The 26,103-nt window shown below is 39.3% G+C and overlaps 1 long non-coding RNA gene across 1 annotated transcript; it reads left to right on the top strand.

Annotated features, from left to right (window-relative positions):
• The first annotated feature begins 772 nt into the window (after nucleotides 1-772).
• LOC134757932 (uncharacterized) lies at nucleotides 773-25,820 on the top strand. Its single transcript, XR_010132583.1, has 3 exons — nucleotides 773-962; nucleotides 3,039-3,176; nucleotides 23,381-25,820. It is a non-coding gene; the product is annotated as an uncharacterized lncRNA (long non-coding RNA).
• Nucleotides 25,821-26,103: the final 283 nt, after the last annotated feature.

Below are 26,103 nucleotides of genomic sequence, written 5' to 3'. Positions count from 1 at the left end.
TAGGTTGCTACAAGGTAGCATCAGTTGGAGCTGTTCTGCTTATAAAGGGTGAAACACTGTGTCCTACACAGGAGCATGGTGTGACTTCCTGGGAAGGAGTCTTCCATGACCAACAGAACTATCTCACAACTACACAAACACGAAGAGCTACTAAAAACTACACCAGTCAGCATTAGACTAGTAAGAGAATCACAGCTTTTTTTCAAAAGAAAAGGAGAAAAAGATGGCTTTGCTTATCTGAAGACATTAGGGGATCCAGAAGCGAAGTTCTTTCGAAAAATATTTCCATTTCTCTTTTTTTTTTTTTTAATTCCCCTAAAGTTTCAGCCTAGGTTTCTGAGAAAAGACCTCAGACCTCTGAGAACAGAACTCTGTCTTTAGGAAAATAGCATGTATTGTGAAAGGGCAATTGAATAGAATTATTTTCATATTTATTGCCGTTTTTTGTCAGTGGTGATGAGGGTGTGATCATAAATGCTCCATTCCCGTGCTGCCAAAAACTACACAGTCAAAGAAAGTGAGTTAAGACACAAATACAGAATCCTAGAGAAACAAAACCTCTTCCTCTTTCTGCAGCAAGAAAATATGCATTGTGAAAATTAAATGAGGAAAAGCGTGTTACAAGCCAGCACTGGGCTATGAATGCTGTCCTGCCTGGATCCTACTTAATGTCAACAGCTAGATTTGTTACAGAAACACCAGGGGTTTGGAATAGGTCCTGCTGCTTGCCACACAGAAAGCCACAACGAGTATTGCCAGGGACGAAGGCTTTAATTGGGTGCTGCAGCTGAGGAGATGTGGACTCAGTCTCAAATCCAACTCCCTGACTGACTAAAACTAGGGGGTTACACAGCAGGGAAGAAATGTAACCGTGTGCAGGAAAACAGAAACTAGGGAGGGGCAAGGAAGCAATCATGGTGAATGAGGGCTCTGCCATCTCACCGTCAGCATGCAGTGATCTGGTGAGTTTCAGTTCTTTGATGCTTTTTGAGAGGTCTAAAGGTCCTTTCCTGGGAAGGAACTCAGATAAAACTTATATAAGTTTCAAGAGCTAAAACCAGTAGGATCAATTTCTATGTTTATCAAAAAGAACAGTCTATGGGACAATTGGCTCAGTTTCAGGTTGTGTGATGCTACTGGAAAATTATCTAAGAACACTACATACTGGCTTGTCATACTATTAGAAACATTCTCTTTTATTCTATTCATCCTATCATTACTTTATTGGGATTAGAAATCACATTACCTATATATTTCACCAGTAATAGCAAAGAACATTGAGGCTTCCAAAGTAATTTGAGGCAATTAACCTGATTTGCCAGTAAAATAAAAACTTCAATTTTTTTGTTTAATAATATTCTATATTTCAAAATCAACACAATGTTTATGGAAAATAAGTTTTGTTATTCAAATAATTAATCTTATAATTTTATTTCTGAGATTACTGTGATTTGGTATCCCATGCTAGTTTCCCTCCAATTTTAACAAAATACTGTAATGAGACAAGATATTTTCATTCATTGTTAAGCTACACATTTAAATGAGTTTATAATAGCCACTTTGTTTTTCTAGCTTTCTGTTTATTCAAATGGTTTTTTAAATTTAAATGGGCTTTTAGAGGCTACAGTGTCAGGCATTTTATCCCATAATATATATATAATTTTATATTATACATAATAATATTAACTGATTAATTATAATTTATATATTATATATTATATGTATATTATATATTTCATGTATATCTACACATCTATATGTGTATGTATACATGTATGTGTATATATGTGTGGGTATAATATGTTTATAAAAACATTTATATATTTTATATGTAAATATATAAAACCCAAGACTCCGTTTTTGAACACATATATGTGTGTGTGTGTGTGTGTGTGTGTGTGTGTGTGTGTATTTGAACTGAAGGAACTACATCTTCCAAACCCAATAAGAACACAAAATCCAATTCAATACTGATAAGATTAGTAGTAAGAAATTAAACACCAGAGGCTCCAAAACCTTAGTATTTGAGGAAGGTAAAAAACTCAAGTTAAATAAGCAAGAAACTGCAACAAAATCAGAAAAAAATTCAGCTTTATGAAGAAAATATGGGAGAGAAACAAAAATCCTTTTACTGGAATTAAATAGACAATTTATACAGCTTTCTTTTTATTTGGCTATGTAGATAGCCAGCCTATTACTTTTTTTGAATTTTCAGCTTTTTTAAATGTAAATTGAAGCTCCCCTGGATGTATTAATAGTCAGAAGTATGTAATACATACAATATGTTCGGTCTCACTATTTGCAGAATTTGAATTGAAATCTCTTTTAATATTCTTGGAAGACTAATGAGAATGAGCGTATAGAGTTTACTGAAAGTGGGGTTTTATGACCTGGTTCAGAATTTCAGTCCCCATGGAAAATGGAAACTCAGTATTAGATTTTATTCCCTTTTGAAATTTGCAGAATCGTGCTACCCACTAGAAAAAGTCCAGGAAAAATAAAATGGCATTTGTCTGATGGCAGTATGCCATCGGACGCCCTCTGATCACTATTATCCCCACATGTCTGGAATTATGGTTGATCAGATTCTCCTGGGTCAAGTTCCAGAGGAGCTTCTAGAATTTCAGAAACTGAAACCCAAGGCCCAGGTTTTGAATTTGAGACAGTGCATCGAAAACTCTCTCCAGTCTGTTCCACGGATGTTTTACCAGAAATTCTACTTTGTGTTGGGGCAAGAGGTAGCTATTTCATACAAGTCATCCCAACTCTGATTTTAACTCAGAATCCTATGAGTGGTGCTTGCTGCATCCTTAATGTTTAAAACCATGGAGTTGGTCTGAGGACCTGAGACCAATACAGGTTAAGAGAAGGTGAACAAGACAGCTGTCCCTGGGAGGTGTGGATCCTGGCCATTGTCCTCAGTTCATCACTGCTGCTACATGGGTAAAAGGAAATTTAAAACCCTGGCCAGGGGTCCTGCCACTGTCAGTCCACTCCCTAATGATACCTCTGTATCTCTTTCCTTACTGGTGTGTAAGCTGCTCCAACCAGCCAGGGGCTCAGAGCTCCCACTGAAAAGGCCACTTGCGGGTCCATAATCAGGGATGTCCCCCTTCAGCTGGCCCAAGACCCTTACCAAGTCATGGAAGACCTCATGGTGCTGACAATATCATCAGGTAAGCCAACAAGTCTTTGTGGCCATGCTGTTTAATTGAGTGCATCTGATTTGTTCACAAGCGTACGTACTCACCCTACATTTGAACAAACCATTATATCTATAAAGGAAAATAAAAACATCTCAGGACCCCCAAACTTGTTATGGCAAAAGTAAAGTGAAGCCTCAGTCAGGCAACACCAATATCTTTTTTCCAAACAAAATAACAGATACTTCACAACCTTTTGTTAAAACATTATACAGTAGCCAGACCCCAGATGTTTTGTTGGATTTGATGCCTATCCTCCCATAAACAAGGACATGGCAATTGTAACTTTAGGTCTGCAATCTAAGTCTAGCTTCTAAAAACCTAAGGTCTGTTAGATTTCTCACTGATAACGGTTATTTTCCCAGGAACAGAACAAAGACAACATGAAATCAATCATTCTTCTACCCATTCCTCTTGTCCCCCTTTAAGAAAATGTATAAATGCGAACCATCCTGAAAAGCTCTTTGGAAAACACTGATCTGTGAAAGTAAAATAAACCTTGAGACCCTCAAATCACTAAGCCAATGGAAAAGTCAAGCTGGGAACTATGTCAGGCAGCAAACCTGCCTCCCATTTTATTCCTGTATAGAATAGCTACAAAGATTTTAATAAGCTACATACCTCCCTCAATTGTGAGGCCTCAATTGTGAGGGAGGTATGGAGCTTTTTTAAAATCTTTGTCATCCCTCTGAGGCTCCCTTGAGAAAAATGCATATCTGATTGCTTCCTCTGCCCTACTGTTTAAGTAAAAACGTAGATTCAATGAGCCAGAATAAATTATGTATTCAGGGAAAGGCTGATCAAGGACTCTAAAGAATACAACATTTTTTTGTCTCTTATCTACCTATGACCTGGAAGCCCTGTTGCAAGTTGTCCCACCTTTCTGGACTTAACCAATGTACATCTTACACATATTCATTGATGTCTCATGTCTCCCTAAAATGTATAAAAGGAAACTGTGTCCCGGCCACCTTGGGCACATGTCGTCAGGACCTCCTGAGGCTGTGTTGCAGGCGTGTCCATAACCATGGCAAAATAAGCTTTCTAAACCAATTGAGACCTGTCTCAGATACTTTGGGCTCATAGACCACAGACCCTCTGTCACTGGTGTTTTTCCTGGGTGGACCCTCAAGCTCTGGCTTCATAAACCTCGAATGACTGAGACTCTTGCCTCAGTCAGTAATTTTGGTTAACATACCCCAGAAATGCATCATCTCCTCCGACCTTTACAGCCATGGAAACTTCATATGATTATTCTTGTGTGCAAAGAAGAATTAACCTAGCAGGCTGCAGAAGGTTTTCTTTATAGCAAGGCCAGCTTGCATGATTGGCCACTGGCTGGTGTCTTAGTCAGCTTGGCTTCCATAACAAAATCCACAGGTTGCTTGGCTTAAATAACAGACATTTATTCTTTCACAGTTCTGGGGGCTGGAAAGTCTGAGATTAAGGTGCTGGGTCTATTTGGCTCCTGGTGAGGGCTCTCTCCCCCCGGCTTGCAGAATAGGGCTCCCTTCTCTCTGTGCCCTCATTTGACAGAGAGAGAGAGAGAGAGAGGGAGAGAGAGAGAGCTGTCAGGTCTGTTCTTATAAGAACACCAGTCTTATCTATTGGATCAGGATCCTACCCTATGGCATCACTTAACCTCCTTAATTAATTCCATAAAGGCCTCATTTCCAAATACAGTCACAGTGCATATCGGCATTTCAACATATGAATTTGGACCAAGGGGACACCATTCAATTTCTATCCACTGGCATATGGGAACTTAGATTTCAGAAGGGTTCCCACTATTCTCAAAATGCAGAAAATGGCTCATTCTGTCTAAACTGTTTATACAAACAGTATCACTTATGCTGCACACCTGCTTTTCTTCCTGGAGTCTGGAATTTTGGAATGCCCTAAGCAGAGGGTGTCTACACAGACTGAATACAAACCCCAGGTTTCCAGGCTCAGGAGAGCTTCCCCAGTGGCCAGCATTTCACGGGCCTTGTTGCCACCACTGGATGGATTAAGCACGCCCTGTTTCATTCCACAGGGAGAGGACTCTTGGAAATTTGTGCCCAGTGGCCTTCAGACTTTTACCCATACACCACTTCTCTTTGTTGATTTTGTTTTGGGTCTTTTGGCTGTGATAAATCATGTCTGCGAGGACAACTACATGCTGAGTTCAGTGAGTCCTTCTAGAAAATCACCAAACCTGGGGGTGGTCTCTGGGACCCCCGAGATACCCCGTGTAACATATTTAATACTTAGAGCCATTAAAGGGCCCATCGGCTCCCACCCATCTAATAAGCAGAAGAGGCAGAATTAAAATGTTGACCATTCTCCATATCCCATTGCTCGGGAAGCAGGAAGCCTAGGAGAGCCAGGGTGACATCATTTTAAAATCAACTTCATCATAAAACTAGCAAGACACACTCGTTGCCAGTCACATGGTCATAAGATGTTTATAGTTGAGGAAATAGCTTAAAGATATCTACAAGGACACACTTCTACAAAAACAGAAAGTCTAGATATCCCCATACCCATAAAAAATATATGCTTTTAGAATAATTATAGTCATGCTTTGATGTACTTACACACTAAAATGTTAAAGCATCATACATTGAGCAGACCCCAGATGTTTTGCTGGCTTTGAAATCAAGATTTCCAGTTGACCTTGAAGCCAAGGATAGTTGCATTTAAATCAATAAAATAATAAATTGTGTCATGCTGTCCACCCACCCACATGTAGGCACAGCTTAGCTTAGTCTTTACATAAACAAGACCCCTATCTAAGAAAAACCTAAAACAAAGATGGGGCGTTCCTTCTCTTGCTATCTGAGGACACCCTACTCTGTAATGGAATAGTTTCTGATAAACTTGCTTCTTTCACTGTGCTGTGTGACTCATCTTAAATTCCTTCCTGTACAAGATCTAAGAACCCTCTCCTGGGATCTACATCAAAACCCCTTTTCTGGCAACACCACAACTTCTAACTCCATGTTCTTTTTTTCCCAAAGTCAAATAAACATTCTCTATCAAAGTTTTTGCTGAACTTGAAGAAAATGGCCTGTTCTGGCCACATACATGATGTTGGAGTCCAAGTGTCTGTTACAAGACATTTTGTAAATCTGTAAGCATGCTGTTCTTTCATAGAAATAAGAACATAAAAGCCTCGAGACAAAAACATTCTTACAAAACAGCTCCCCTATTAGCTATTTTAGAGGGAAAGAGGGGTTACCATATTTACTAAAATTGAATGCATAGTTGAAGTCTTCTAGAAATTGTTCATAATTCCATCTACTGGTTAAAACTGTAACTGCAGTTTAATCTATATTCATATCCAGTCAAAAAGGTTCATGATCCTATTATTCTCACAAGTGGGAAATTGAAAGTCATTTGTCAATAAGTTCTGTTTTAATGTTCTTCTCATCCAAGAATTGAGAAATAACATACTGTGTACACATAAGGATTACAAGTGCAAAAGATCCTTTTCAGGAAAACAACAACGACAACAAAAAATCACCCAAAATGATGGAACAACATGTAATATTATGTTCAAACCTTTATTTGAATAATAAAACATCTTAATATAATGCAGCACAACAATAACTCGAGAAAATAAGAGCACAAAGGCTTTGATCAATCCTTTTAACAAAATGATTGATAAGTTATGATATGCAGTGTTTAAGATATGTGGATAGGCCAGGCGCGGTGGCACATGCCTGTAATCCCAGCACTTTGGGAGGCCGAGATGGGCAGATCACCTGAGGTCAAGAGTTCGAGACCAGCCTGGCCAACATGGTGAAACCCCATCTCTACTAAAAATACAAAAATTAGCTGGGTATGGTGGCAGGTGCCTGTAATCCCAGCTACTCAGGAGGCTGAGGCAGAGAAATCACTTGAACCCAGGAGGTGGAGGTTTGTAGTGAGCCAAGATGGCACCCAAGCTGGGAGACAGAGCGAGACTCCATCTCAAAAAATAAAAATAATAAAAAATGAAATATGGATAATAATAAAAAATGAAATGTGGATAGACCTAAAGATAAATATTTTTGCATTTGTGAAGAAGTTGCAAATATTGAAAATGATGTAAGATGGCTAGTGATGGAAAGAGGGAATCAGTACAATTGCATTGATTAAAAGCCAGTAGCACTGACACACGCACACCTACTGAGTTCAGATCAATGATCACTGATTTTCCGGGGGATACTATACTGACATAAAAAAGAACAAATCATGTTCTTTGCAGCAACATGGCTGGAGCTGGAGGTTATTATCCTAAGTGAGCTAAGTCAGACACAGAAAACCAAACACTGCATGCTTTCACTTATAAGTGGGAGCTAAACGATAGGTATACACAGACACAAAGCTGGGAACACTAGACACTGGGGATTCCAAAAGAAGGGAGGATGTGAAGGAGGTGAGGGTTGAAAAATTATCAAACTGGTACAATGCTCACTATTTGAGTTTTGGGGTACGCTAGGAATCCAAACCCTACCCGTATGTAATATACCGTGTAACAAACAAGCACACGTACCTCTTGAATCTAAATGTTCTTTTAATGGAAAAGAAAAAAGTTATCAGTGATTTTAGGAAACATGCAGATCTGTAATGTGACATGCATTGGGTAACTTCACAAAAGGAAGACCTTAAATTCAACGTCCATTCAACATTTAATGACTATTTATTAGGCACCTACATTTTAAAAATGCCACATGCCAGATAAGCTTCAAGGGATACATTATGTCCACGCAATAAAGTTTGAATTGAAGACTGTATCATCTGCTTGGGGAATGCAATGTACTAAAACATTGTAAATATGTAGCCAAAAAGTGATTCCTGATCAGAGTGATGCTGGCATACCTCTGTGGAATGAAAATAGATTCACATTATGCCCCAGTATCAGAATCAGTGCGGATTATGCCCTGTGGCACATTGTCCCAATGAGTCTCTGCAAAACACGGTGAAACTCAAGATCATCCACTTCTAGGCTGATTTACGTGCCTCTTATTGTCAATACTGCCATTAATGGGCTGCCGCTCACAGAATATGGAATGCGGTGGTGCTATGAATTTTGCTGGCACTGCACTCAGGCACTGTATTCAACGAGGCTCCTGTTTTAAAGGAACTAAAAATTTTCCCATTACCAAATGCCAACTGGGTCAGAGGACAGGCAGGTGTTAAGGGAAGTGCAAACATTTGCTACTCATGTGAGACCACATAAAGTGTCACAGCATTCTCATTAAAGCCAGTGTTTTACAGCAGGTACTGCAGAAACCAAAGCCTTCCTGAGACTTCCTTGAAAAGGACTTGCATTCAAGACCTTTCTTTGGGTCTTTAAATTTGCGATGCCTCTACGAAAGCGTCTTCAGAAGGGTCTGAATGATCTTCTGCAACCCTGTACCCAGGTCCTAAAGAAGCCTTCATAAAAGGACATCAGTCATCTTCTAGTTTTTCTTTTTTTTTTTTTTTTAGCAGTTTTAAAAATTGTTTATTGTTGGCCAGGCACAGGGGCTCACACCTGTAATCCTAGCACTTTGGGAGCTCAGGTGGGAGGATCACTTGAGCCCAGGAGTTTAAGATCAGCCTGGGTAACAAAGTGAGCCCCCATCTCTACAAAAATTAAAACAATTAGCTGGGCATGGTGGCATGCACCTGTGGTCCCAGCTGCATGGGAGACTGATAGAGGAGGATCACTTGAGCCCAGGAGTTTGAGGCTGCAGTGAACCATGGTTGTGCCACTGCACTCCAGTCTAAGTGACAGAGTGAGACCATGTCAAAAAAAAAAAGGTGTATTGTGTTTCTGATTAAAATAGTAAAATATACAGAGTGCAGCACATTGGAGAGGAAGAAAATAGCAATTACCCGTAGTCTTATCACTGAGAAATAACCAACTGTAACATCTTTCAGTTTTTCCTTCCAGTTTTTTGTTAATGCTTACATTTTTCAAAGTTACTCTCAAAACATTACACTATAAGTGTTTCCATTTTTTTGCAGTATGAACTTTTTTCTTTTTCAATTTTTATTTTAGAATTGGGTTACACAGGTTTGTTACAAAGATACATTGCATAAAGAAAATATGGTACATATACATCATGAAATACTATGCAGCCATGAAAAGGAATGAAATCATGTCCTTTGCAGGAACATGTATGCAGCTGGAGGTCATTATCCTAAGTGAACTAATGCAGGAACAGAAAACCAAATACTGCACGTTCTCACTTGTGAGCGGGACCTAAGCATCGAGTACACAGCGACACAAAGATGGAAACAATAGACACTGGGAACTACTAGAGCAGGGAGGGAGGTGAGGACTAAAAGACTACCTATCAGGTGTTATGCTCACTACCTGGTTGATGGGACCAATTATACCCTAAACCTCAGCATTATCTACCTTTCTCTAAAGCTGGAGAATGTCCCAAGTGGATCCGTCATACAGAGGCTACTTTCAGCCACTAGTGTTTTATTGAACTTTCAGATTCCATTTCTAAGTCACAGAAGGAGTGGGGGTCCAGTGTGGGATCTCTTGAAGGCCTAATGGGGTCTTCAGGGCCAGATACATAATTAGTGGGGCTCAATGCAAAAGAAAATGTAGGCCTTTTGTGCAAAAAAAAAAAAAAAAAAAAGCAAGAAAGTGATATATTTTTTCTGTGATCTCAATCTCTCCACCTCTCATAGTGTTTTTATTTGCCTTTTTAAAATTTGTTATTCTAAACTATTTAGTATATAAAGGTTGTATATATTCAAGGTGTATAACAGGATGACTTTATACCTGTATACATTGTGTGATGATGACCACAAGCTAATTGCTTAACACATTCATCACTACCATGCTGTACTTTCGATTCCCAGATTTTGTTCATCCCATAACTTCAGGTTTTTACCTTTGACCAAAATATCCTTATTTCACCTGCCCCTCAGCTTCCGGTGATCATACTCTATGCATTTATGATTTAAACTTTTTTAGATTCCACATATAAATGGACATGCAGTATTTATCTTTCTGTGCCTATTTTATTTCACTTAATGTAACATCCTCCAGGTTCATGTGTGTTGTTGCAAATAGCCAAATTTCCTTCTTTGTAGATTCTGAAGAGTATGCCACGGTGTACATACACCACATTTTCTTTATCCATTTGTTCACTGATGAACACTTAGGTTATTTCTACATCTAGGCTATTGTGAATAATGCTGCCATGAACATGGGAGATGCAGATGTTTCTTTGAGATATTTATTTCATTTTCTTTAGATATATTCCCGGTAGTGAGGTTGCTGGATTTTATAGTAGTTCTGTCTTAATTTTTTGAGGAAACTTCATACTGTTTTTCCTAATGGCTGGGCCAATTTACATTCCCACCAACAGTGTGTAAGGATTCCGCTGTCTCCACCTCATCACTGGCACTTGTCATCTTTTATCTTTTACTTCCATAACATTGCTCTTGGCAATAATTTTTTGGATGGGCAACAAAAGCAAAAAGAATACAAATAAGATTGCATCAAAGTAAAAAGCTACAGCACAACCAAAGAAGCCATCAACACAGTGAAAATGCAGCATTATAGCAAAGGAGAAGATATTTGCAATCTATATATCTGATTAAGGAGTTAATATACACATTATAAAAGGAACTCATATTAGTCCATTCTAGTATACCTGAGACTGGGTAATTTATAAAGAAAAGAGATTATTTGGCTCATGGTTCCACAGGCTGTACAGGAATCATGGCTGGGAAGACCTCAGGAAACTTTCAATCATGGCAGAAGGTGAAGGCGATGCAGGCACATCTTACATGGCCCGAGGAGGAAGAGAGAAAAGGGAGGTGCTACACACTTTTAGACAACCAGATCTCATGAGAACTCACTTACTATCATAAGAATAGCAAGGGGAACATCTACCCCATGATCCAGTCACCTCCCACCAGGCCCCTCCTCCAACATTGGAGATTACGATTTGACATGAGATTTGGATGGGGACACAAATCCAAACCATATCAGAACTCATGCAACTCAAGAGCAAAATAAAAAAAAAAAATCACCAGATTAACAGACGGATAAAGGGCCATTTTTCCAAAGAAGACAAATGGCAAACAGGTATATGAAAAGGTGCTTGCTAGAATTGGGATGTCTGTCCCCTCCAAATCTCATGTTTTCATTGCATGTCAGTGTTGGAGGTGGGGTTCAATGGGAGGCTTCTCTGTCACGCAGGCAGACCCTCATAAACAGGTTAATGCCCTTGGAGGGGGTGAGTTCCCACTATTAGTCTTCATGAGAGCTGATTGTTAAAAAGAGCCTGGCTCCTCCCTCTCTTTTCCTTCCCCTCTCGTCATGTGATCTCTGCACACGCCAGCTCCCCTTCGTCTTCCACCATGCATGGAAGCTCCTTGAAGCTCTCACAGAAGTGAATGCTGGCACCACGCTTCTTCTGCAGCCTGAAGCATGGTGAGCCACATAAACCTCTTTTCTTTATAAACTACCCAGCCTCAGGTATTCCTTTATAGCAATGCAAAAATGGACTAAGACAGTGCTCCACATAACTAATCATCAGGGAAATGCAAATGAAAACTACAACGAGATACCACCTCATACCTGTTAGAATAGCTTTTATTTGCTATCTATTGCTGTGCTCTCTCTCGGGCATGCGGGTGTTTGTGGGTAAGTGCACACCCTCACAGGCACCCAGGGCCATGCCTGACACTTGGTGTGTGCACCTGACTGTGATACTCCCCAAACATGTGGTCGGGTCTCTGCAGGAGTGCAAGACAATGCTTGACGCTTGGTGATCACACACCCATGAAGTCGGTCCCAGTGGGACTGCACCATCATCACCATTCACCAGCAGCACCATGTTGAAGAATCACCTTCAGATTAAAAATAAATAAAATGCAAGCATAAAAACTTTCTCGACCAAGTCATTTAAGATGCAGATAACACAGATGACAAAGAAGAACAATTCTATTTTAATTGTTATGAAATTTTAGGGCTTGCACTAAGAACCTAATCTTTCAACACTTGTCTGCCAATGACAATAATAAAAATAATGGCTAAATATACATATATACACATATATACATATATTCACCCCTTATTGCTGTGTGTTTACTGTGTTCCTGGCACCAAGCTGAAGGCTTTATAGACATACTTTTATTTAATCTTTACAAATTCTTACAAGGTGTTAACTGTCATGTGCCCCATGAGGTACTTCACAGTAAAATCTTTGGGAGTTTGAAACATGACCTAAGGACATGAATCTCTCAAGTGGCAAAACTGGGCTTCGAAGTGAGGTCAAGCTAAGCTCAGAGCACACATGTTTAAATAAATGCCCTCCTGCCTCACACTATTAAATACTTTTCTCACACATCATCCTGCCTGGAATGTCTTTGAGAAGCTAACCCTAACATGAGGCAAAGGAGTCATATTTTCCTGCACTCTTTTTCTCAAACCTATTTGTAAATTGATATATATGCATATATTTTGGGAGTACCTGTCATATTTTGATGCACTCAAATAATGCGTAATAATAAAATCAGTGTAACTGGGACACCCATCACCTTAAACATTTATCTTTAGGCTGAGAACATTCAACTTATTCTCTACTAGCTGTTTTGAAATACATGACGATTGTTGTTTAGTAGAGCCACTCTGCTGATTTATCAAACACTGGGTCTTATTTCTTCTCTCTACCTGTAGTTTTGTGCCTATTAACCAACTTCTCTTCATCCTTCTACCCCTTTACCCTTTCCAGCCTTACTAAACTACAAGGAAATTTAAAGGATACTGTATTCATCTGTTCTCACACTGCCATAAAGAACTACCTGAGACTGTGTAATTTATGAAGAAAAGAGGTTTAATTGGCTCACAGTTCCACAGATTGTACAGGAAGCATGGCTGTGAGGTCTTAGGAAACTTATAATCATGGCAGAAGGTGAAGGGAAAGCCAGCATGTCTTTACCATGGCAGAAAGAGAGAGCGAGAGATTGAATGGGGCAGTGCCACAGACTTTTAAACCATCAGATCTCGTAAGAACTCACTCATTATCACAAGAACAGCAAGGGGGAAGTCCCCCCATGATCCAGTCACCTCCCAGAAGACCCCTCCTCCAACATGTGGGGATTACAATTCCAGGTGAGATTTGGGTGGGGACACAAAGCCAAACCATATCAGATACCAAAAATGTACAAACCATATCAGATACCAAAAATATAAATTGATAATTGATGGAATGACAATGAAAGGAAAATAATGCATCCTGGAAAAAGATGAGAAAACAAACAAACAAACAAAATGTAACATTTCCATCTACCCATGCATTTAGTCGTTGAACATGAGTAGTGGGTCAGGACTATTCTGAATTATGAGGATGTAATTTTCACTTTATTGCAGGGAAGCTCTAAGCAAACACGTGAACAAGAAAATATACAATAAGCCAGGTGGGAGGTGAGGGATTTAAAGAATTCTAAAGCAGGATAAGGGTCTGGAGGACTGTTCTGGCTTGACCAAGGGACACCTTTCTCAGGGGGGTCATAGTTGAGCTAAAAAACAAAAAGAGAGAGCAACAGCTTTTGGCGCTATCTCTGATAGAAAAGTATTCTATGCACTAAGAACAACAATAGTTTTATTTCTTATCTTTAACTATTATGGATACACAATAGTTGTGCATATTTATGGAGTGTATATGAAATTTTGAGACAAGCATACAATGTGTCATGATCAGATTAGAATAATTGGAGTACCCATCACCTCTAGCTTTTATCATTTCTTTATGTTAGAAACATCCCAATTCCACTCTTTTAGTTATTTTGAAATAACAATAAATTATTGTTAATTATAGTCACCTGATTGTACTACTGTGGCAGACTGCCACAGTTACTACTTGAGACCGTCACTGCAACAGTTACTACTGTTACTACTTGAGACCATCATTACAAGACTGAACAAAAGGGGACGAATGTAGAAATGAAAACTTAAGATAAAAGAAACTGTTTTAAAGAAGAGGTTTGGGGAAAAAGAGGAGGGCTCCTTGCTTCTAGTGAGCAAAGGCAGCAGCCCTGAACTTCTACAGCCCTTCGTATTTATTGGGTAGAAAGAGCAGGGAGAAGGAGGTAATGACTGGTCAGCTGCTTAATTGATCACAGGTTCACATTATTCCTAACAGGCTTCAGATGTGCCTAATCAAAAGCAACACTGCACTTGGGGCATGACGGCCCTCAGCATTCCTTCTGGGCGGCAGATACAGTTTGTCAGTTTGCCAACATTCTGCATTTATGAGAACAGTTTGCTGTTTACTCATATAGCCTCCAGTGGTATACTGAGTTGATCATGACCCTCATTCTTTCAGCCTGCAACATACTACCAGATACTAGATCTTATTCCTTCTGTCTGACTATAGTTTGGTGGATGCAGTGGCTCACACTTGTAATCCCAGTGCTTTGGGAGGCTGAAGTGGAAGGATTGCTTGAGGTCAGGAGTTTGAGACCAGCCTGGTCAAAAGAGTGAGACCTGATCTCTAAAAAAATTTAAAAATCATCCAGGTGTGGTGGTGTGCACCTGTAGTACCATCTACCTCAAGAGACGAGGTGGGAGGATTACTTGAGCCTGGAGTCTGAGGCTACAGTGAGCTATCATCACACCACTGCACTCCAGCCTGGGTGACAGAGCAAGACCTTGTCTCTAAAAAAATAAAAGTCAAAAATAAATTTAAAACAACTGCTTTTTGTACTCATTAACAGTAGCAGAGGCAGGCTGCAAAAGAGATAGAAAGGGGTAGAAAAGAGTGGGGAATATAAGAATGACATTTTTTATTTCACAAGAGAGTATGGGAGGTTTGCACAACAGAGGTGGTGGCATTGGACAGGACCACTGCACAGGTGTCAGCAGGACTGGCTGCATGCATGAATCTGATATATATACATGAGGAGATGCAGCTGAAGGACCACATGGAATCTTTTTATTGTTTCTATTCTTCAGTAAAACCAGGTTCAATAATCAACTGAGAATAAAGGGCAAAAAAGATATTTCAAAAGAAAAGAAAGAAAGTGAAACTTCTCTCCAGAAGACTGTCTGAATGTCCCGGGGAAATGCAGTAGGATTCTAAAGTACTATTATATACCTACTTGAGGTTTGTTGTCATGGACTTAAAGGGAATGCATCGAAGTGGCTGTTTCTTCTTTTCCAGCACCGCTAGCTGCCAACCACAGTCAGTAACTTACAACTCTGTACCAATAACAATTAATTTATATAAATAAAGGTGGACTGAGCCATGGGCTGCAGTTTGGCAGCCCCTGGTACAGATCTGGAGAATAAGAAACAGATGTGGGGTGCACAATAAGATCCCAAGAGAGTTGAAATCTGCAACAGAGAAGGAGAATGTTAGAACGGTTATTCCCATGACGAAGTTCAATGAAGTAAGAGATGGGCTCGCGTATCCAGGCTCTTTCTAAAGGAGAGATTATAATAACAGACTGTCTTCTAGATTGTGCACTGGTTAGGTGGGAAAATGCATGTAGGGGGTGGGGATAAAGTAAAAAATGGTATAATGAATATTGAAGGTCATGGTGGGGTTAAGTTGTTATAGTCAGGGTAGAAATAGTGAACCAAAAAAGATGGGAGTAGAAGCTAAAACAAGGAATGCCTGGGCAACAACGAGAGACACTGTCTCTAAAAAAAAACAATCAATTAATTTAAAATAAGCAAATAAATGTAAGTCCAAATGAAAATTGTTGCTGGTGTTAGTTGCACCACATTATAAATGTATTTTACACCATGAAACCGGACATTTAAAAATGATTAAGATGGTAAATTTTATGTTGCATGTATTTTACCACGATAAAAAAAAATATAAATGTCTTCTTTTTGAAGTGAGTTCAAGGCCAAGTGCAGTTGCTCAGGCCTATAATCCCAGTACCTTGGGAGGCTGAGGCAGGAGGATTGCTTGAGGCCAGGAGCTTGAGACCAGCCTGGGAAAAATAGTGAGACCCCATCTCTTCAAAAAAAACTTAAAAATTAGCCAGGCATGGTGGCATGCACTTGTAGTCCAGCTACCTGGCAGGCTGAGGCAGGAGGATCGCTTCAGCCCTGGAAGTCGAGGCTGCAGTGAGCTATGATTACACCACTACACTCCAGCCTGGGTGACAGAGCAAGACTCTGTCTCTATAAAGAAGGAGGAGGAGGAGGAGGAGGAGGAGGAGGAGGAAGAAGAAGGAAGGAAATGCAGCATATTTATCCACTGAAGCATATTTATCCACAAGAGCATATTTATCCACTAAAAATGAAAAATGCCGAATCATTCAGTTTTTAATGGGTGGCACATCTCTAGGTCTTGAAGTTCTACTGGGGAACAGAAACTAAGAGCTCGTGATGAAAATATGAGCCTAATTTAATGGCAAATCTGCAGAGGAAAAAAAAAAGCCCAAAGAGTTTCAGTGTGCAAAATGAAATCTGTTTTTTTTCCACATTAAGAATGAGAAATATAGTTCATTGAAACCCGAACTGTCACATTGCAAAGGAAAACCTTAATGAGTATATCAAGCATCTGCCACAGTCACAGAAAAAGCTGAAACAACCAATAGTATGCCTAATTTTTAAACAATGTGTTTACTCCATGTGGACTTCTGTAATTCTACCAGCATGTAATGGTTTGATGTATGATATGGGATTGTTGGATGATACCTAACAATTTCATTTAGTGCTTTCTATATGCAAAAGCTGCTCTATTATTTATTTCACAATTATTCTTTGATCTAACAAATGTGTTAGTTGTTTTTCTGATTTCTATTTGTCTTTTTAAATTTTCTTATGTTTCTAAGTGCCATAGATTTAAAATTGGCATTCCGTGAAAGGCAAGTGAATTCAACGGAACTTTTCGAAATTTCTTTTAATCAATTCTATCCTCAGTTTTTTCTTCTTCTTTTTCTATTATTTTATAATGCCTGCCTTGGCTTAACAGCTGATTTCACTTCCTTGGACTTGAATCTATCTAAGCAAACAACTCCAATAATTTCAACATCTCTCATCTTCCGACAGTTGGCCCTTATCCCTGACTTATTGAAATTATTCATGCATGATTGAGTTTATCCACTCATATGCATGATCAGTCAAGTGTCACATGTTGGAGGGCTTCAGAGGTGTGTGTCTGAAAGAGTAACTTTTCTCTGCAGAAAAAGTGCCAAGGCCACCGGCAAACATGCACCTAATGAACGCTCTCTGATGTGGATAAGTTAACAGAGAACTTAGCCCACAGACCTCTGGATTCTGCATTGTTAGGTAGGACTATACAGCTATGAATTCATCCATCATCATCTGATAAAACTGTAAATGTGAATCCAAGTGGAGTGTCTCTCTATGTGTTGGTCTCTGCTACCAAATCAAAGCAGAAATTTGTGAACATTACTTGGATCACTAGAGCAAAAGGAAGGCTTTATTTGGGAATTCTCTCCTTTTGGGCTTTAGCTGGAAATCAAGCAAGCAAGTTGTGTGATATCAAAAAAAAGAATGAGGTTAACTTTTTCTGTTTTGTTTTGTTTTTGAAACAGAGTCTCACTCTGTTTCCCAGGGTGGAGTGCAGTGGTGCAATCTCAGCTCACTGAAGCCTTGACCTCCCCAGCTCAGACAATCTTCCCACCTCAGCCTCCCGAGTAGCTGGGTCTACAGGCACGTGCCACCATATTTGGCTAATTTTTTTTACTTTGTGAAGAAATGGGGTTTTGCCATTTTGCCCAGGCTGGTCTCGAACTCCTGGGCTCAAGCGATCCTCCTGACTCAGCCTCCCAAAGTTCTGGGACTACAGGCGTGAGCCACAGTGCCCCAACTAAGCATGGTGATTTCCTATTATTGGCTTGGTTAGTTGGTTGGTTGCATACTATAATGTCAGATTACAAAAAAAAAAAAAATCCCTCCCTGGTTGGTTTTATCAAAAAAAAATCTCAGTATTACCTCTTTTGATATTCATAGTTTTGTATATAAATAAAGACCCCATCACGAAATTTGAGTAAGAAGTAAACCTTGGTTATAAGACACTACATTTGGGGAGTCATTTATTACTGTAGCTAAACTTAGCCTAAGCTAACAGCTGCAGCATTTACAAAGTAGCACTCATACAGGAAAATATATACTTACCCCAGCCATTCCCCCAAAAAGAATGCACTTAAAGTAACACATTGAGGCCGGGCGCGGTGGCTTACGCCTGTAATCCCAGCACCTTTGGGAGGCCGAGGCGGGCGGACCACAAGGTCAGGAGATCGAGACCATCCTGGCTAACACGGTGAAACTCCGTCTCTACTAAAAATACAAAAAAAAATTAGCCGGGCATGGTGGCGGGCGCCTGTAGTCCCAGCAGCTGCGGAGGCTGATGCAGGAGAATGGCGTGAACCCGGGAGGCGGAGCTTGCAGTGAGCCGAGATCGCACCACTGCACTCCAGCCTGGGCGACAGAGCGAGACTCCGTCTCAAAAAAAAAAAAAAAAAAAAAAAGTAACACATTGAAACCTTTCTTATTTTCAGGTATAAAACAGAATTAGCTACCAGTTTTTAAAATTCCTTATTCAGAACTGCTGGAAAGACAACCTTCCCCCTCTATACACACACACACACACACACACACACACACACACACACACACACACACACAACTTTGCATTTGCCTAGCTGTAATTCTTTCCACTGATTTCAATTTTCTAGGCAAAATGATGCGGTAAGCATGTAAAATTAAATGAGGTGATGATGCATTCAGTAGTCAACAATCCAGATAAAATCAATATTGAGCTTGCATTGGGAGCTGAAATCATCACTGTGGATAGCCATGTGGATTTAGTGAATCTCAGGGTAATAAAAATATAACAAGACTCTCGTCCATGACTTTGGGTCTGCAAGTTGAGGCATTATGAAATACATCAAAGAAAATAAATACAGGCAATTTTTATTAAAATGTCCATTATCCAAGTGAAACAGATAAATAAGGAGATTGCAATTCAAAGGAAATATGAATAAGAGGAAATCATCAAAAGAAAAAGTCAGGGATTTTATCTTCTTTTATCTACTTGCCTCAACTCCCCACGGACTATTTCAAGGGAAGTCTAAGACATCAAAAGGGGGAATGTATTCTTCTCAGCATGAATGCATTTGATTTGTAAAGTAGGGAAAAATGATTCCAACCTCACTGGATCATTATGACAATGAAATTTTAAAAATTAATGGGAAGTTCCTTACATTATAATCCATTATTTTTAAAATGCAATTGTAAATCCCAAACTTCAAGGAATTCAGAGAGTTTTGTCTTCACTTCTCCCAATAACTAATTTGGGTATGTCTTTTGTGCACAGGAATCATTTATCCACACAAACATATGCTTAAATGTACACATCAGAAAATGGGGCAAAGAGCTTCTGACTAATTTCCCACCACCTCTCCTTCGGTGTGTTCTAAGAGCCACATGAACCTTGGGTGTGCTATTTCTTTCTCATTCATTCTTTTTGGATTGCAGAGGAAGCACACCCTGCACCTGCACATTGGGGTTTCTCTTTGTCAGGCCTCTAGCAAAGATGTGATTTTAAAAGGAACTAGGCAGAGAAGAGAACGTTGGTTGACAAGTTCGAATTATTTGTTTATGTAAATAAAAGTGACAACAGTGGCACCCCTGAAGATATATATTGATGCTGACAGCCTCACATGCAACAGTAGAGCATGGGTGTTTTACATCGCAGCAATAGAGGGGCATACTCTTATTTATAAGGAATAAAGACTTGCTTATATGTTAGAATGTTCCAGTGACAAGTGGAGCTGGATTCAAATCCGACTGTTACAGGCTAGAGAACCCTGAATATGACAGTGGGCAAGGAGCTCTTCACATGGTAAAGCAGAGAGAGATGAAATATAGATGATAGATAGATAGATAATAGATAAATAGATGATAGATACATAGATAAATTAAATAGATAAGTAGATGATAGATACATAGATAGATAGTTAGATGATAGATAGATAGATGGATAGATAGATAGATAGATAGATAGATAGATGATAGATAGATGATAGATAGATAGATAGAACAGATGATTGATAGGCTAGGTAGATATAAGAGAGATACATGTGATGGATAATATTAACAGATGGGTAGATGGATACATAGATAGATGGATACATAGATAGTAGAATAGATACCTGATGATGATATGTAGATACATACATATTATGACAGAATAGACAGCTAAAATACCTGATAGATACAAGATTGATAGAAAGAGATAGTATACATAGAAGATTATAATGATGATGAAGAGAGATAGATGATAGGTAAATAATAGAGATGAAGATAGATAACATAGAAACATATTAGGATACATACACAATGATAGATACATACATACATAGATGACAGAATATATAGATGAGATTGATAAGATACATGATAGATAATTGGCAGAAATAGAGAGATAGTATACATAGAAGATTATGATGTTAATAAAGATAGATGATAGAGATAGATAAATAATAGAGAGCTAGATAAGATTCATAATGAAGATATACATAGATTGATAGATGAGATAGAAAGGTAAAATAACATGATGATGAAGATAGATATATGATAGGTAGATAAGAGAGATAGATAACAGATTAGATAGATAGCTAGATAGATAGCTAGCTAGCTAGATAGATAGATAGATAGAAAGAAAAATAACTCTGCCTAGAAGTCTGCCATGGACCACTTGAGGGAATATCAGTTAAAGTGTAGTACAAACATGCTTGGCACAAAGCCACTATTGAAATTTTATCTGTATTTTGCCTTTTCTCCCCCAACTTCTCATATATCTATTAATTCAGTAAGTCCCATTGGTAATCCATGTTTGCTTTTGAGGAGTAAGTGTACCATGAATGACACATAACTTTTTTAAGTGTGCTAGTATTACATATTCAGCATTTCTCCTAAATAACAAGAACTCAGAAAAATCTGACCTCAAAGAGATGATTCCATTCTGCAGAAGAGTGGATATTTATTTTCCTGAACATTTTTCCCAGTGCATCATGGCCAGCAGGGAACCAAAGGAGACTAAACGCTCATAAACTCAAGAGTCACAGAGGCCACTTTCTTAATAAAGCTTTAAAGTTAAAGAGCTAGTCACAGACAACAAGCAACCTTAGGTAAGAGCAGTTGCAAAGCACGAGGGTTTAAAGGCATCCCTCTAAGCTAAGCCCATGGAATCTGTTCGCCAGATTGTGTTTTGTTTGAGAACCTCCTTCATGAGATGCTGGGCCATTCTCCATTAAATATTGCAAAAATCTTTTATGGGAAGCTACAGCATGTTCTATCTGTCACCTGCTCATTTATTTTTAGAAAAAGAATAAGGAGATTTGCAAATAATCTCAAACAGGGACTCGAAGAGCTATTTGTACACCAAATTCATTCACAGTAATCAAAAGATGGAAGCAAACCAAGTGCCCATCACCGAATGAATGGATAAACAAAATGTGATGTGTTCATGCAAGGGAATATTTTTCAACCTTAAGAAGGAAGGAAATTCTGACACCTGCTATGGCATGGATGAACCTTGAGGACATCACACTGAGTGCAATTAGCCAGTCATAAATGGTCAAATACTGTATAGTCTCACTTATACAACATCCCTGGAGTTGTCAAACCCATAGATAAAGAAAGTAGGATGGTGGGTGCTAGGGTTGGAGGAAGAGGGATAGGGAGTTAGTGTTTAATGGGGACAGGGTTTCAGTTTGGAAAGATGAAGCCATTCTGGAGGTGGATGGTGGTGATGGTTACACAACGTGAATGTACTTAATGCCAGTGAAGTGTACACTTAAAAATGGTTAAAATGGTAAATTTCATGTTACATGTAATTTACCCCAGGAATCAAATTAAGGGATCTGCATCAACTCCAGATTCTAGGCCGATAGTGAGTAACCTTGAATGTTTTAGTTATTATCATTACTCACCAGATAAAATGCTGAAGAGTTTGTGTTAATGCACACCTTAGAGATCATTTTTAAACCTTTAAACTCCTTGAAGATGGTAAATGAGAGATGACATCTATACACAGTGGCTTTTTATAGAGCGGAATGTTATACAGAGTGATGTCATCTTTATAACATGACTTGTAGAGTTTCTTTCTTTCCTGCAATATCCTCAGGCTTGTGTTTAAATATAAATGTGCAAGCTTTTGCTCAACTTGCCAAATGAGAAAGGTTTTTTCCTTAAAGGGGCCTCTTCTCCATTTGCTGTGGTGGAAATTTTGTATCTGTAGATAAGGTATTTTTATGCTAAAAAATGGAAATCTCCTTAACAGCAATAATGAGTAAGTAGGCTACATTTTCATATTTATGCCAACATATGTTTTAAATCCATTGACATGAGTTGTTTTTTTTTTTTTTCCTTTTCCTCTGGAAGATGCCATCATTTCATCTGGCTTTATTCTCCACTTTTTTACAAATAAAACTTAGCTTGTCTATTTTTCTGACATATTCCTGCTTTCCAAATCATGAATCCTCCCACATTTTCTCAATAACTTTAATCTTTCATTTATTTCTTTTTTCATAAACCTCTCTAAGAGCATTATATGTTGGAAGAAAAATAAAGTAATCCCCAAGCCTTCCACTCTCCTCCTGCAAAGCCATTTTTCAGCATCCTTCACTCATCCTTTTTTGTAAATCTTAAATTGGGGAACTTTTGAGTGCTAAGTGCAGCAATCCACATTCTTACTTAAATTCTTCAAACAACTATATACACTATTGGATTTTAAAAATCATTTTTAAAGGAGAGGGACTTTCCAAGAACAGATGGGTGACTGTTAGGAAGAACCAACAACACTTTTAAAAAAGAGAGATGACAGATGGGCTATTAGGTTTTTGTCCTACAGGTACACCATATCCTTGTCTGGCTTGCTTTTTAAATCACCCTATAACAAGCACCTGGGAAGCGGTAAGGCCCAGGATCACAATCCTTTTCTTGAGCTCTTGTGTGTCTGTCTCTGCAGAGGCTGCAGAGGCTGCAGAGTCCCCCAGAAAGCATTAGCATGGATTATTGACAATGGAGCCACCAGGACTTTGTTTTTGAGTGCATTTGCTCAGCCAGAGTTCTGGATGTTCTGAAGTACTTGGACAAATATTTCCAAAAGGAAAGTTGTCCACAGCGAGCCATGTTTTTGTTTTTTTCTAATGTATAATGAGTTCCATTTTGCTGGCTTTCTTTTGATTATTAGACAGATAATCATGCCCTGAAGAGCAGCTACCAGCAACCTGCGCATCTCAGCCAGCAAGAAATTATATGTGGACCGTACTCTGGACTGGACTTTGCAATTTTGCTAGAGTTCTAGGAAGCTATTTTAGACAGGTCACAGGTCCCTTCCTGGAATATATATTGCTATTCTCCTAGATGGCCTTCCTTCCCACTTCTCCACCTTTCTCTTACAGAATCAATGCAAGAAAATCCATTGAGCTAGAGACCACCTTAAGCATGAAAAATGTGGATGCAGCTTGAACCACAGCATAAGCAGTCTCGAATATTTTAACAGTCTCTAGCTCTGCAATATCTAAAATGTGAACTCTGTAACCTGGCAGCCCTAATCATGAGCATGCATATCCACTGGAAACAAACACTGCCTTGTTTTTGGTTTTTGTTTTTGTTTTTTCCATTGCTATGCAGGGTTTCACACTCCCACGACACTCTGTGCTTTTGCTCTTTTGATGGAGCAAACACTCTTTCCATTTGCTCCACAACGAAGCGTTTCAAAGATAAAGATTTATTAAAAGCCAGATTGGGGTCAGTGTGATAGAAATTGGGGGACATACTAAGACAGAAGTTTCAGGGACTCCAATGTCTTCTCCTGTTTGCTTCCCTCATCATTAGAATTGCAGTATCTATCGGCCCCCGAAACGCTGCCTGATTGTGTTTGCTTTCCCTGATTGGATGCAAAATGAAAAATCTTCTTTCTCCATGGACCGGCTGCTCTCTCCTCTAATCGACTGCATGCATTGAATCCCAATTACAGGCTAGGAGCCTGATGAATTGACTTCAAGAATATTAATTTAATGCTTGAAATGTCAGCAAATAGAGTGGAGGTATTACTCCAGGCCCAGCTTCTTGAAGTCTCCATTTGACAGACTGTTTTTAAGGCAGCCTCTGCATGGGAACACCAACTCCGTGAAGCACTGTGAAGCCATCTAACAAAGCAAGTGGAATGCACCCAAACTTTGAAAGCTCAGTCTCTGCTAAGTGGTTGCATGAGTTAGAATAATCAGGCAAAGCGCGAGACAATCTAGAGTCTAGAAAATGTTGGTGGATGCCTTCATGATTTCGGGAAGCCTTTTCAGCATGAGCTCTGCTTTGCTTTTTAAAGATATTTTATTTATTTTATTTTTTAGAGAGTAAAGGACACATTGTTTTATTGCACAGGGTCTCTGGTTATAATGCAGACCCCGGAACTAGGTTGCAATGCCATAGGCATATCTAGAAATGTGAGTTCACATCCATTGATACCATATGCACTTGCAGCTCCCTGTTGGGCTCAGAAAACAATACCCCACAACGCAGGCCTCCACAGCAGCCTCAGAAGCCAATGTTTCTCTCTGACCATCTCCCGCCAACTGCCTCTCAGTCCCATCCTCCTCCGAGGCACCACAGAAACTAGAATCCCTCTTTCCCAAGGCGGGTCACAGAAACCAGAACCCTTTTTCCCCAGCGTGAGCCATAAAACCTAAAAACTGGAAGCTAACTTTCCCTCTATCCTATCTGCATAAAGACTGGCCATAAAGAAATTCCCTGACCTACCTTGTTTGACTGTAGGTCCTAAGACCCCCAACTCCAGAGAGGGTCCCGCCGCACACCCAGAAGGAAGGAGCGCTGCTCAGAGAGGCAAGAAGAATCTAGACGGACAGGCCTGGTTGGGTTTCCACTCAGTCCATTAGCATTGGATCAGGCCCTTTTTGTCCAACCTTATCTCTACATGGCTGCCCATACTTTGTTGAAGCAAAGCATAAAAATGGACAGCTTCCCCTGTATCTTTATGTCTTCATTCTAAAGGCTCCTCTGTATACATGTTAATAAAATTTTTATCCAATTAATCTACCTCTTGCAAGTTGGTTTTTCAGTAAACCTTTCAAGGGTAAAGGGGAAAGCTCTTCTTTGCCCCATACATCCCAACGATCTCTAATCATTTTTAAATATACATAATTTCAACTTTTAGATTTGGGGGTCCATGTGCAGGTTTGTTACCTGGGTATATTGCATGATGCTGAGGTTTGGGGTGTGAATGACCCCATCATCCAGGTAGTGAGCATAGATAGCACTCAATAGGTAGTTTTTCAGCCCATGACCCCCCTCCCTCTTTCCCCACTCTAGGAGTCCTCAGTGTCTATTGTTTCCATCTTTATGTCTATGAGTACCCATTGTTTAGCTCCCACTTATAAGTGAGAAACGTGGTATTTGATTTTCTGTTCCTGCATTAATTCAGTTAGGATAATGGCCTCCAGCTGCATCCATGTTGCTGCAAAGGACATGATTTCATTCTTCTTTGTGGCTGCATAGTATTCCATGGTGTATATGTGTAACATTTTTTTTATCCAATCCACCATTGATGGGCTCCTAGGTTGATTCCTTGTCTCTACTGTTATGAATAGGGCTACAATAAACGTACAACTACATGTGTCTTTTTGGTAGAATGATTTCTTTTCCTTTGGTTATAAACCCAGTAATGGGATTGCCTGCTCCAATAGTAGTTCCGTTTTAAGTTTGTTGGTCCCCACAAACTCTAATCTTTAGCTTAGAACTTTATATATTGCAGTTTCATCTGCTGGAAATGTCCTTTCTTAGAAACTTCCTCTCCTCCTTGCTAACTTAGATCCTGAGAATTCTCATCCTATAATCCCTTTTCATGTATACTTGCCTTGTTGGTGTCTGGAAACACTTACATATCCCTTATAGGCT

The sequence above is a fragment of the Gorilla gorilla genome, chromosome X (assembly GCF_029281585.2).
Source record: "Gorilla gorilla gorilla isolate KB3781 chromosome X, NHGRI_mGorGor1-v2.1_pri, whole genome shotgun sequence".
NCBI classification, from domain to species: Eukaryota; Metazoa; Chordata; class Mammalia; order Primates; family Hominidae; genus Gorilla; species Gorilla gorilla.
This window is presented reverse-complemented; position numbering and strand designations above follow the sequence as displayed.